The sequence below is a fragment of the Ovis aries genome, chromosome 6 (genome assembly GCF_016772045.2).
Source record: "Ovis aries strain OAR_USU_Benz2616 breed Rambouillet chromosome 6, ARS-UI_Ramb_v3.0, whole genome shotgun sequence".
NCBI lineage: Eukaryota > Metazoa > Chordata > Mammalia > Artiodactyla > Bovidae > Ovis > Ovis aries.
The window spans coordinates 46,955,655-46,970,452 of NC_056059.1; the positions used below are offsets into that span (position 1 = coordinate 46,955,655).

The 14,798-nt window shown below is 36.8% G+C and overlaps 1 protein-coding gene across 2 annotated transcripts in view; it reads left to right on the forward strand.

Moving 5' to 3' along the window:
- STIM2 (stromal interaction molecule 2) overlaps positions 1 to 14,798 on the forward strand; it is a 184,083-nt gene that overhangs the window by 121,423 nt on the left and 47,862 nt on the right. The gene's annotated exons all lie outside the window — the stretch shown is intronic.

Below are 14,798 nucleotides of genomic sequence, written 5' to 3' on the forward strand. Positions count from 1 at the left end.
TTTGACACCTTATGCTAGAATAAAAAGATAATACATGTCTGAGAGCTTAAAATTTTAGAGTGTTGTTTCATCTGTTAAATGGCATTATTATAAAAAGTTTGTCAAATAAACATGGATCATAAAGTTTTCCTTTTACTTATGGACGACAGTTCCTAAAGTTTTTAAAAGGCACAGAACTTTTAACCTTTTTCTTAAGGAAACTCTTCATTAAGTCTTCTAATAGTTGCCTGGTAAAGTGTAATTTATATTTTATTCCTTTCTTTACACTTAAGTCCTCCAACTGTCTTATAGATAGTAATTGTTTAGGGCAGAAAAGATGTGTGACATAAAATTTCAACTAGATCTCTAGTATTGGAAAGCTACTTAAAAAAAAAAGTCTTCCAAGTTTTTTTTTTTTTTTTAATGGTAACAGAGTTGAATAAAATGTCTTTTTTCTAATGTTTCTATTCACTGATCAAATCACAATTATATTGTAGTTTATATTTTTCTCTTCAAGTTTGAATAGTGAAATGAAATTAAAAAGAAGCTAGGACACATTGCCAAGTAGGTATATGAAGAAATTATGAAGTTTACTAGACTGTCAGTGGTAGCATTTTGAAATCAGAAAATATAAGAAACTATTTCCATCAGTGCTTCATATTTTTATTAATGCTTAAGAAGATTTGCTAACATTTTTTTTTTCATTTAAAAAAATAATTCTGATTAAATACTCAGGGAAGAAGAAAATGAAAGAAGGGAAAAATACTGTTGACCTCAATGAAAGATATATAGATTAAAAAAAAAAACCAGTGTGTCTCCATTCCCCTTCCCCATGCCATTTTAAAGTAATACAAACTTGAGTAGGAATAGAAATGAAAGTGAAAGTGTTAGTTGCTGACTTGTGTCTTAGTCTTTGCAACCCCGTGGACTGTAGCCCACTGGGCTCCTCTGCCCATGGAATTCTCCAGACAAGTATACTGGAGTGGGTTGCCATTCCCTTCTTCCGGGAATCTTCTTGACCCAAGCTTGAACCCAGGTCTCCTGCATTGAAGGAGGATTTTTTTTTTTTTTTACCATCTGAGCCACCAGGAAGGAATAAATGAGTATAAATTTCATGGGCAAAAGTGCTAGAATGGTCAAACTCAGTAAGATTTAATCAATTTATGTGAGATATCTCAATAGTACATAGATATTAGTGAAGGACTTGGTGATCCCTTATGGAGTCGATTGCTACTAATATTTTTTAGATTTGGAGTTTGTGGTAAGTTGAATGGAGCCCACTTAACTATGTCTGAAGGAAGGAAAAAAAGACTTGACCACTTCTCACCACCTGTTGTGCTCTCTCTCACCATGGTTCAGCCTCCATCTCTTTCCTAGATATCACGGTAATTTTCTGATAATAGGGGTAGGTCCTTAAGCGTCTCCTTGTGGATGCTTCTGTTGTGTGGTAGTCTGTTCTTCACTTGTAGAGTAATCAATTTACCATATAAATCAGATTTGCTCAATATACTATAATGGCTCACTCAGTTCAGTTCAGTTGCTCAGTCGTGTCCGACCCCATGGACCTCAGCACAACAGGCTTCCCTGTCCATCATCAGCTCCTGGAGCCTGCTCAAACTCATGTCCATTGCGTTGGTGAAGCCATCCAATTGTTTCATCCTCTGTCGTCCCCTTCTCCTCCCGCCTTCAGTCTTTCCCTGCATCAGGTTCTTTTCCAGTGAGTCAGTTCTTTGCATCAGGTGGCCAAAGTATCGGAGTTTCAGCTTCAGCATCAGTCCTTCGAATGAATATTCAGAACTCATTTCCTTTAGGATGGACTGGTTGGATCTCCTTGCAGTCCAAGGGACTCTCAAGAGTCTTCTCCAACACCACAGTTCAAAAGCATCAGTTCTTCTGCACTCAGCATTCTTTATAGTCCAACTGTCACACCCATTATGACTACTGGAAAAACCATAGCTTTGACTAGATGGACCTTTGTTCATAAAGTAATGTCTCTGCTTTTTAATATGCTGTCTAGGTTGGTCATACCTTTTCTTCCAAGGAACAAGCGTCTTTTAATTTCATGGCTGTAGTCACCATCTGCAGTGATTTTGGAGCCCCCAAAAATAACATCTCTCACTGCTTCTGTTGTTTCCCCATCTATTTGCCATGAAGTGATAGGACCAGATGCTGTGATCTTCGTTTTCTGAATGTTGAGCTTTAAGCCAACTTTTTCACTCTCCTCTTTCACTTTCATCAAGAGGCTTTTTAGTTCCTCTTCACTTTCTGCCATAAGGGTGGTGTCATTTGCATATCTGAGGTTATTGATATTTCCTCCAACAATCTTGATTCCAGCTTGTGTTTCTTCCAGCCCAGCGTTTCTCATGATATACTCTGCATATAAGTTAAATAAGCAGGGTGACAGGACACAGCCTTGATGTACTCCTTTCCTGATTTGGAACCAGTCTGTTGTTGCATGTCCAGTTCTAACTGTTGCTTCCTGACCTGCATACAGATTTCTCAGGAGGCAGGTCAGGTGGTCTGGTATTTCCATCTCTTTAGGAATTTTCCACAGTTTGTTGTGATCCACACAGTCAAAGGCTTTGGCATAGTCAATAAAGCAGAAATAGATGTTTTCTGGAACTCTCTTGCTTTTTCTGTGATCAGCGGATGTTGGCAATTTGATCTCTGGTTCCTCTGCCTTTTCTAAATCTAGCTTGAACATCTCTAAGTTCATGGTTTACATACTGTTGAAGTCTGACTTGGAGAGTTTTGAGCATTACTTTGCTAGTGTGTGAGATGAGTGCAAATGGGTGGTAGTTTGAACATTCATTGGCATTGCCTTTCTTTGGGATTGGAATGAAAGCTGACCTTTTCCAGTTCTGTGGCCACTGCTGAGTTTTCCAGATTTGCTGACATATTGAGTGCAGCACTTTCACAGCATCATCTTTTAGGATTTGAAATAGCTCAACTGGAATTCCATCACCATCACTAGCTTTGGTTGTGGTGATGCTTCCTAAGGCCCACTTGACTTCATATTCCAGGATGTCTGGCTCTAGGTGAGTGATCACACCATTGTGGTTATCTGGGTCATGAAGATCTTTTTTGTACAGTTCTTCTGTGTATTCTTCTGCTTCTGTTAGGTCCATACCATTTCTGTCCTTTATTATGGTCATGTTTGCATGAAATACTCCCTTGATGTCTCTAATTTTCTTGAAGAGATGTCTAGTCTTTCCCATTCTATTGTTTTCCTTTATTTCTTTGCACTGATCCCTGAGAAAGGCTTTCTTATCTCTCCTTGCTATTCTTTGAAACTCTGCATGTAGTTGGGTATATTTTTCCTTTTCTCCTTTACCTTTAGCTTCTCTTCTTTTCATAGCTATTTGTAAGGCCTCGTCAGGCAACTGCTTTGCCTTTTTGCATTTTTTTTCCCCTTGGGGATCGTCTTGATAACTGCCTCCTATACAATGTCATGAACCTCCATCCATAGTTCTTCTGGCATCCTGTCTATCATATCTAATCCCTTGAATCTATTTCTCACTTCCACTGTATAATCATAAGGGATTTGATTTAGGTCATACCTGAATGGTCTAGTGGTTTTCCCTACTTTCTTCAATTTCAGTCTGAATTTGGCAATAAGGAGATCGTGGTCTGAGTCACAGTGAACTCCCGGTCTTATTTTTGTTGACCATATAGAGCTTTTCCATCTTTGGCTGTAAAAGCTAAAGTTTTTAGGAAGACCTCTAAAGGTCGGTGATCTGCCCTATCCTAGACCCTCTTTTCCGTTTTCTGTCCTGTCCATCTCACTCTCACTGGGCTCTGTCCTAAATGGACTCCTTGCTGCAGGAATGCAGATGTCCTCCTGATTACCTCTTTTATTGGGCTATTCTCTCCTTAAGGTCTATCCTGACCACTCTATTTAAAACAGCAAATTGCAAACCACAACCCCCATTGTCTCTTGTACTGTTGTTGATCCCTCTTCCGTAGCTTCAGACTTTCTCTACCATCCCCATCATGTATCAGCTTCCAAGATATAATTGATTAATTTGTTTTGCTTGTCCTTTTCCTTCTCTCCCCTGCCCCCCAAAAAGTTAGCCTCAGAGGAAAGGGGTATCTTGGTCTATTTTTGTTTATTATTGTGTCCCAGATTCGATGGGGTTTTGTCCCTAAAGCCTATTTTGATTTCTCACCCTAGTGAGGGATCTTTTGTGAGAAATGTCTGGTTTTAGTTGGAAGATCTTTTTAAGTTTTGAATAGCCTCTTGAATCTTTTTCCCTAGGCTTTCAACCTAATTTCCATGCCCTGAGATTTTATCATCATGGTGGTGTGAAGATTTTCCCCTTAACTCTCGAAGAGTTGGCCTAAATTATCTACTCCATGCTTCTTTTTCTCTGAACTCCAGTCTCTCACATAACAACCTCTTAGGGGTTAGGGTTTGGGAGGAAGAGTCTTAGGCTCCTACTGCAACAACTGCACGGGAGGAAGGAGAGAGGAGCTAAATGAAAGAAACGTGTATAGAAGTTCTGTAGTGACCTAATTGATTTTCTCAGTGTCATTTCTCAGTTGATTTGACCGTGTGTGACTCTTTCCATTTATTAAAGTGCTCATGTAAAAAGGCAGGGCATTGTTCCTAAGTTAGTGATTTTAATCATAGCCTGAAAAGCCCCCGGTTTCCTGGAGGCGTCTCGGGGGACAGGGCATGCTAAATGTGTAGGGTTCTGCTTTTATTTGGTATATTTTGTTTCTCTTAAAGGTTTCTTTTGGGAAACAAAAAGTAATTCTTCTGGAAAGGTTTGGAAACTGCTGATAAGGTGACTAGAATGCAATAATGTGTAACTTAAGTTTGTTTAGTTGAATATGAATACAGATACACACACACACATGCACACACATGTGTACATACACACAAACACACAGTCATACCTGTGCCCATGCTTGTGTCTCCAGTGCCTAGAACAGTGCCTTGTTTACTTTGATATTCAGTAAAGATCTGGTGAATGAATGAGTGTATACTGTCTGATGAGCGCTGGATACTCAGTAATTCAGTTCATACTTTGAGTACAGGCATTTCTGTTGTAATGAAATATATGCATTCCTGGAAAACTTATGCTGTTCAATTATTATGCTTAATAACTGGAATTTATGGAAGAAAATTGGAGTTGGAGCCAACTACTCAAAACCTATGCAGCTTTGTAATCAGAGCACTAACAGTACTAATAAAAATAACTAGCACAGGGGAAAAAAAGAGGTGTTGAATTTCAAACCAGTAAATACTGTGCTCACTATAGAACTTTACCTTTAATAATACATAAAGATAACTTAATAAAGGAATGTTAGATAGGGTTGAACTTGCTAAATAATGACGATAAGGGCAATGTATGCAAAGATGAGAACTAAACAAGCATATCTAAGTGGCTGTGGCCAGGCTGAGCTAAGAGGAAGAAGGAATGGCAAACAGACATCATTTTCAAAGCTTTGTTGTTCTGTCTTTATACTTTGTATCCAGTTCCTGTTACTTGGTGGTGTAAAATGATAACATATGCTTTCTTTTTATCAGTTGCAGGTAAGCTAATTCATGTTACAGAAAACCATGTAGCCTAATAGGTTTTGTATCTATTTTGTGTTAAGCAGGCAGTGGATCCTGGGTATTAAAGATAAGTTAAATGCATTCTGAGCTATTGATATGAGAAGTAAGTAGCTGAGTGGAAAAAACAAAGTAAAGAAATAATTACAACATATGGTGATAGTGTATAATAATAGAAGTAAGTGTAAGATATGAAGCTCATTGGAAGGACTAATGAACTCTCTGATAGAATTGTAACCAGAATTGGGTGTTTGCAATCAGCTGTGAGGATTGACTGGGAGTACTGGAAGGGAATAAGGAAAGTGAAAGTCGCTCACTCGTGTCTGACTCTTTGTGACCCCATGGACTATACAGTCCATGGAATTCTCCAGGCCAGAACACTGGAGTGGGTAGCCTTTCCCTTCTCCAGGGGATCTTCCCAACCCAGGAATCAAACCCAGTTCTCCTGCATTGCAGGTGGGTTCTTTACCAGCTGAGCTACAAGGGAAGCCCAAGAACTGGAGTCAGTAGCCTGTCCCTTCTCCAGCAGATCTTCCCGACCCAGGAATTGAACTGGGGTCTCCTGCATTGCAGGTGGATTCTTTACCAGCTGAGCTATCAGGGAAGCCCTAGGCAATAAGGAGGTAGACCATATATGGTAGCCCCCTTATTGCTCCTCTTTCAATTACCTGAAAATTTGCTGGAAGTGGAGGTAGCGTCCTTTAGGTGGTTTGTGGGTTTTTAAGCTGTATAAATATACATCCCAGCCCTTCTCTTTATAAACATTAAGACATCTGGCACATTTTAAAATGCACTTGTAAAATGGATCTCTTGTGTCATATAAATGAGTAATGTAGTAAAAGTGCCTGGCATACTTCCTGGTAACACCTGATAGGCACTTAATAAGTGTTGACTTACTTACCTTTGTAATAATGCTGGATGAACAAAAATGTTCAGCTCTATTTAAAGTTTTGTAAGGTTTTTTGCTTCAATCTCATAATATTCATCAGTTAAATGAACAGATATATTAGGCTAAAGACTCACCATTTTAGTGTACAATTCTCTGGGTGGTGAAATGTAACTAAGATCTTTATGGAATGTTGTCAAATGGGGGAAAAGGTAGAATTGTGTTCCTCAGAAGTTGATACTGATCTCATATAGAACAATTTCAGTGTGACCTGAATGTGCTTGTGTGTGTGTGTGTGCGTGCATGCGTTCGTGTGTGTGTGTGTGTGTGTGTGTGTGTGTAGAGAATCCTTGGTTAGCTTGCACATGGCAAAAGTCCAATATAAATAAAAGTCAATTAAAAAACTAATACTAGATTTCAGACAGATTTAGATAAACTGGATCAGTTGTTAAAACTAATGAAGGCAGCAGTTAGATAGCAGCCAGATACCTAATGAAGGAAAGTATATAGAGAAAGTTATTGATTATGTATGAGATCTAGGGACTCATGTTAGATATAACACTGATTAAGTAATATATTGTTTTTAAAAATAACTCATTGGGTTAAATAGTTATTTTAACATGTGACAACCATGAGGTAATCTTTCCATCCTGTTCATGTTCAGTATGGGTCTTATCTTACATAAGGTCACTGTATAATTTTGGTCTTTACACACTGAACAGACATTTGGAGATTTTGCTGAAGGTTTATTATTGTTGTTTTTTTGACCAGGAATTTAAAGAATCTGAAATTGCTGGAGAGAATGAAAGATGTCAGCCTTTAATAATGTATGTTTTAAAGTGTGTCCAAAATCTAGCTAGAGAGAAATGAGCAAGAGCATTTTCCTTCTGTTTAGGAAAGCAAAAATGTCAGTGTTACACGAAGAAAATATAAAGGAAAAGAATTCCTGATGATGGGTGTTAAATTTCTAAAAGTAAGGAGGATTTTAATTCTTTCTTTATGTAGATCCTTGATATTCTTAAGGATTTTTTTCTGGGTGTAAAAGTACAAATGGAGCTCTAAATGTCAATAAAATACTTTTTCATGTGTATGCCATTGGTGACAATGAGACTGGAATGAAATAAAATGTAAATCAATGCATATTGTTTGACATTATCAGCAGAGTAACTCAGAATGTAGACCTTGTGGATAATAAGGTAGCCAGTTACCTTTGTGACATCCATCAACACAATATTGTATGTTTACAGTAGGCATAGCAGTCACTATGGCAGGATACAAATATAAGATAAGGCCTTTTTCTTCCAGAAGTTTACAGTATTGTTACATGTGCACAGATGAAATGTTAAACAACAATACATGAAGATTTGATTAAATAGTAGGTAAGTGGTTCTATTTGTGGGACTTTAAAAGAATGGATAGATTTATTATGAGGAAGTCTTCATTAGGGGATGACTCTTTAGCAAGATTTTGAAAGATAAAATTTTTCTAGAATTGAGAAAAAGAGGGATATACATACAGGTTAGCATATTAAAATGAGTACTTGTAATTTCCATTAGTCCTAAATCCCTCAAGTAAGCACAGTTTTCAAGTCAGAAATGTAATTTTTTAGTGTATGAAATAGAGTAAATCACTGTTTTAATATTTGTCTTTTGCTGTTAACATGTAGTGCTTAACCTTTCTGTGTCTTGGTTTTGTCATCTGTTAGATAGGGGTAGGCCTGTCTACTGCATGAGAATGTTGAAGATGAAATGAATTCGTAAATGTAAAGTGCTTAGAATAGTGCCTACCACCTAACAGGTGCTCAGAGACTAAGATAAGTGTGAGCATAACACATGTAGAGGACACTGGAGATTAACGTTTCCGAGTTGGGGGCCGTATCACTTACTAAATGATACTGATTACCTGGAGCACTGTATTAAGGATGTTTGATGTGTGCCTAATCTCAATAGCAAAGGAGGATATTATTGTAGAAATTATGAGTTGGCAGTGTTTACAATATTTTAACCTTTTTAACATCATTGCACTAATGAGGAGCTATTATAGCTTCTTGTTTTAGAAAGTCATATAATATAGTAGAAATATAGGACAATGCATTCACTATAGTCAAGAAACCCTGCTATGAGTTTAATGTAATGTGGATTTGAGTGGGAGGAATGATAATACACAGATACTGAAGATACACAGGTTCTGAAGATATACAGATGAAGAATATGTTTTCTGTTCTCCACCTGCCTACAGTCTGCTATTGGAGAAAGTTCTGTTGACAAGTAATTAAAGGATGTGCTACTGTCTACTGTCTGTAATCAGGATAGGTAGTAGGCACTGTGAGTTAATAGAAAAAGAAGTATGCTGGTCTGCCTGCAGAAGTCAGGTTGCATATAAAGGGGCATTTATCTTTTATCTTTGTCACTCTTTCAGTGGGAGGCACTCTGCTGGATTAATAGCTTTCAGGGTATTTGTAATTAATATAGCACATTTTAAAAACATAAGATGCTTAATATGCTTCAAATGCTTATCTGTTTTATTAATCTAGGTGTTTAACACTTCAACTTTTATATCATACTTTTAGTTCTAGGAGGAGTTGTTGTTAACTATCTTTAGAGGTACTGGGTTTTCATAGCCCACAGAAAGTGGTTTATACAAAGGAAGGCCTGTTTTTGAGGTAGAGTCTAGTTTCAGAATGACAAATGTCATTATTTGCACCACTAATAAAAGTCTTTTATAGTCAGTTTCTTTTGTGTAGAGAGTAGGTAAGACAAGCATATTGTTCATTTATTCTGTCAACCAACATTCAAGTGTGTTAACATGGGCTTTTTTTCTATAAGAATAGAATAAATATTACTTGATCAGTGTGTAAATTACTTGATTATTTTGCAAAAACAGTTTTGTATTAATCAGAATTGATTTTTATACCTTATATAAAGTGTGTTTTTATTCTTTTACAATCAAATAGCCTTCTGTGTATTGTGTACTTATCCAAATGAGTTCAGAGCACTCACAATAAATTGCTAATGTTTCTTAATCTTATCCTGTGTTAGTATTTCGGTCTCTGTTCCCTGAATTTCAGATCTCTTTCAGGGATAACTATTTTGATTTTAATTATTTTAGTTGTCTTCTAGTTCTCTTTCTCTTTTCTTGTTGGGACTCTCTCTTTAACTTCAGGATACTTGACTTCTGGAGACTTAGTCATTGCATATGCTGATGTGCTATGATGAATTATGACTTTTTAATCTACAGCAGATATTTGATTTTGAGACAGCTCTGTGTTCCTTTATAGTTCTTCCTTGGTTTTGTTCATCTCAATTATGAGATGCAGAGACCCACTGCTTATTACATCTCTCTCTATACTGGGCTCTAGAAAACTTGATCGTTTCTATTCTGTGTGAACACATGCGTTAGATGTATTGTGAGCTTCATTTTTTTCTCAAATAATGAACTTTTATATTGTCATCATGCAGCGACGCTTTTCTTATCATTTAAGGAGGTACTATTCTAAAATTGTTGTGAATTTGCCTTATTATGGTTTTTTATATACCTGAATTCTACATTTCTCCTCTGCTGTGTTCACAGACTCAAGGGATACCTCACGTTTGGAGTACAGTAACAGAACCTTCTGCAGAAGGTAAAAATAAGGGCTGTCCACTTTTCACTGTGATGGACTATCTAGAAAACAGTAGGCTTTCTTGAACATCTTACTGTTCTTTCTTTCCTTACCCCGCCAATTGGAAACCAGTTCCATATGGAACTGGTTTTAAATTTTTGCTTTACTAATCTTTTGGGAAAGGGGTGGGTAGGAGGGACTCTGGTTCAAGTTCTGGTTGTTAAAATTACATGATTATGGAAGACTCACTATGTAAAATTCTGCTTTAGGTGGAACAGATGTTTTGTTCCTGCTCTTTTGGATACAGAACTTGTTCGTTGGTAATAGTATTTTCTTCTTCAAAGGTGGCTAGTTTTACAGAATCTTTTTTCAAGCAAGTCTTATGTTTTCTTGGGTCTTTTTTTCAATTCTAGTGAATATTAGCAACTTAGAAGCAACTGTAATAGAAATAATGCAAATTATAAATACAAAGAAAATAAAGATTTCAAAGATACTAGATAACAATTTGAATATGAACATGACTTATTTCTAAAAATCTAAACATTTCTGTAATTCTGGAATTACATATATACATATGTTTCAGAGGGAATGTATGATAAAACACAGGATAAACCACATATGACTTATTTCTAAAAATCTAAACGTTTCTGTAATTCTGGAATTACATATATACATATGTTTCAGAGGGAATGTATGATAAAACACAGGATAAACCACATAACACTTATGTCTTATGCTTAAAAATCTTTACACTATGAATGGCTATGCTATTGAAATAGAGTACCAAGAACAAATACTGTTAATTGTCTAACTTTCTCATCTGGTTAGGGTGCTCTTCAATAAGAGGTCCTGAATACACATTCTTCTAACATTTGGCTAGTCTTCTGTTCTTTTTCTCTTTGTATCAGTATTAATTCTTCCAGGAAGTTGAAAATGATGGATCATTTAGAAACTGTTGATTCAAATTGTTTAAAATCAGCTGCATACTTAAGTTATTAAACTAGAAGGTCATTACATTTCTACGTATCTTCATAGAAGATAATGTACAAAAAGGATCGAGAATTCACATTTGAAATTAAAATATTTCATGGTTGAGGAAGTCTGGATCAGTCTGACACAATGAAACAGCAAATGTCAGTTGCATTGAAGGAAATTTAATTTTTACTTCCATTATCAATTTTCATACCATGTAATCAGCTAAAAGTATCAAACAGGTATTTATCACTGGGAACTTACGGCTACTTAAGGGCTATGTTTCAGAACAGAATTAATGATGTAGAGTTGTGATTCCCTCATATAAAGGTATCATAGTTAGAGTCATATGAATTAAGACTTCACTGAGAGAAGGAAAACAAAAGAGAACAGCTCCTTGGGATTACTGTTAATAAGACAAAACAAATGCATAGCTAATGAGATAAATATGGCCATCGAGACATGGGAGATGAATCAGGAAGGTGCAGTTTCTTGGAAGTCTGCAGAGGAGAGTTTTCAGATGGTTGTATAGTTGAGGGCATAGCCCACCTGTACCACCAAAGGATATGCTGAGAGCCCTCATGAGGAAGCTTTTTTTTAGTTCTCTGTAATGAGAACAGTTGTACTTACGAGGAGATGATTTGTGCTTATTTTGTGAACCCTTTCAGTGATTTCATTTCCTCCTTTGTCTACTTTTTGTAACTGTTAAGGGTCCTCATGTGTATTTTGTGTATCCTCTTCGTTTCATTTTATTTCTCTAGTTCATTGATGTCCTTCATGTTTTATGTCTTTGCATTATATGAATCTTTGTAAGTAATTTCTTCTCTCTCTCTGGGGGATAGAGAGAGGAGATGAAAAGTGGCCAGCAGTACTAAATAGAGAAATGTGATGTATTGGGAAAAAGCCATTAAATATGGAGAGAAGACAATCATTAACCTACAGATAGCAATTTAAACATTGGTATGGGGAATTGACTCACATTTGCACACAAAATAAATCTTAAAGAAGGTGTGAGTAGCCCGAATGGTTATCAACAGATAAATGGATAAACAAAATATGGTATACAGTGAAATACTATTCAGCCTTAAAAAGTATGGAAATTCTGACAAATGTTGCAACATGGGTGAACCTTGAAGACATTATACTAAGTGAAATAACTCAGTCACAGAAAAGCAAATACAGTATGGTTCTGCTTCCATGAAGTACCTAGAGTAGTCAGAATCAAAGACAGAGAGTAGTATAGTAGTTGCTGGGGGCTAGCGGGAGGAGACGAAGGCAATGGCACCCCACTCCAGTACTCTTGTCTAGAAAGTCCCATGGACGGAGGAGACTGGCAGGCTGCAGTCCATGGGGTCCCTGAGGGTCAGACACAACTGAGTGACTTCACTTTCACTTTTCACTTTCGTGCGTTGGAGAAGGAAGTGGCAACCCACTCCAGTGTTCTTGCCTGGAGAATCCCAGGGATGGGGGAACCTGGTGGGCTGCCGTCTATGGGGTCGCACAGAGTCAGACATGACTGAAGCGACTTAGCAGCAGCAGCAGCAGGAGGAGAATGGGGAATTATTGGTTAATGGGTACAGAGTTTAAATTTTGCAAGATGAGAGTTCTGGAGTGGATGGGGCTGATGGTTGTACAACAGTATGAATACTTAATACCATTTAAAATGTATAAAATGGTAAATGTTATGTTATGCATATTCTGCCACAATAAAAACTGACTTATGAGAATAAGTAGATACGACGGAGGTAAATGAGTGACTTCTTATTTAAGGCATAGGTAAGAAAATGGAGGAAACTGAATGGCAGTTACAAATGGGTAGTTTGATCAGGTAAAGGGCTTGCTTAAGAAACTGGTAGATCTGATTATGCTTAAAGAAAATAGGAAGAACTTTACTGACATGTTAAAAAGTTGAACATTAAAAATTTTTCAATTCAACAAGGATTTTATTCAAAAAGTACTACCACCATGTATTAATATGAGTTGGAAGTTGGTATTATGCCTTATTAGATCTTTTTTATCCCCAAAATTTTATTAGATATATTATAATCTTGACAATTATATAAGCAAGCAACAGTCTATACCTTATTACATATTAATATAATGTGTTAGTATTTATTTATGATTATGTTGGTTTATGGTTTGAAAATATAGGTTAATAAAAAATGAATTTAGTGTAAGACAGGAAAGAAACTGGTTGACAGAATAATTTTCCATTGCTGGATGGCACTATCACTAGCCATATTCAAGTCCTTTATAGAATTACTTCCTATGAAGAATTTGAGTGACAGTTCCCTTAAAACAATGCGTTGAACTTTTTGGAAGGGGATGGTGGTGGGCTGGGCTGGGAAAAGGGAAGATGAGAGGATGAGTAATTAGAGAGGGGAGATCCAAGAAATTCTTACCTTTAAAATATGCTTATTCATTTGTTTGGTTTCTGAATTATATATTGTAAGAATATAGAATTCTAACATCCTTATTTTCCATGTTTTGACCAGTACCAAATATTTTGTGGCAGGATTTTAATGATAGTGCTACAGCTCTACTACAGTGAATAATAATAGGTTTCTGTGTGCTAGCTGCATACCCACTGATCCAGAGCCTGTGACCCTAGCAAAGGTAAGCAAGCATATCCCAGATTGCAGTGTGAGATAGTTGAAGATTGCTCTGCTTTGGTAGCTGTTAAATTTTTCTCATCTGTTTTTAATGAGCATGCCCAATTGCATGAATCTGACCATGACTTTAGACTGCATTTTCTTTTAGATGTGTAATTTTGAAAAAGAGAAGATTAAGTTTTAAGTTAGTGGATATATGTTTTTAGGCCTGTGTCTAGATTCTTTGAGTGGTTTTAAAGAATGTCCCCTCGAAGTAATCACTCTAGTTTCTAATGGAACCTGCACTTTATTAAATATTGGAGGCTGAATTTATCACAAGACTAAACGCTTCATAAACTACTGTGCATAACTGACTGTTCAACATGCTTTGTTGATTGGCTTGAAATTACAGTATACTATGTCTTCTTTACTCTAGAGCTTTCTTTTAAAGTTTGAGCAGTTGATATGTTTTAGTTAAGTCTTTTCTTTTAGTGGCAGAGGATAAAGAGACTCAAAGTACTTCCAAGTAATGGGAAATTTGTTGTAAGAATGCTTATCATCAAAGATGTTACTTACTGCAAGTGATAAAAGCATACCCGTTTTCTCCATTCATTAAGTCATTAAAAATTGATTCAGTTCCTTCTGAAGACTGGCCTTATTCCGGGTTTTGGAAATAGAGCATTTATCAAAATAGATATCCTACCTTCATGAAATTAGCAGTCTTAGGAAGACAGGTAATGAGCAGGCTTGCATGATCTCAGAAGACCTTGTAGGGCCTAACAGAGTTCAGGATTTAAGTATAATATCATTATACTTACTGCGATTCTAGCTCCATTGAGGAGTTTTGAGCTAAGCAGTGATGGGTGATCTGTCTTTTGAAAAGATTATGTAGTTACTGTGTGGCTGTTAGACTCTGGAGAAGAGAGGAGTAGAAGTACAAGGTCTGCTGAGGCTCTTGCAGTGACCTGGGAGAGGGAGGTAGCAGAGGGGTCTGATTGTGATATAGTTTGAAGGACTAGCTGACAGGATTTGCTGTTGGATTGGATTCAGGAACTTGATGAGGGGAAGGGAGTTGGAGACAGGAATTAAGGATCATGCAGTGCCTAGGTTTTATGTACCTGTGGTGTTAAAATTTCTTGGAGGCAATTAGGGGAAAAAAGGTTGAAAAAGGCTCAGCTGAGGGATCAGTAATGGTCACATTTCAAA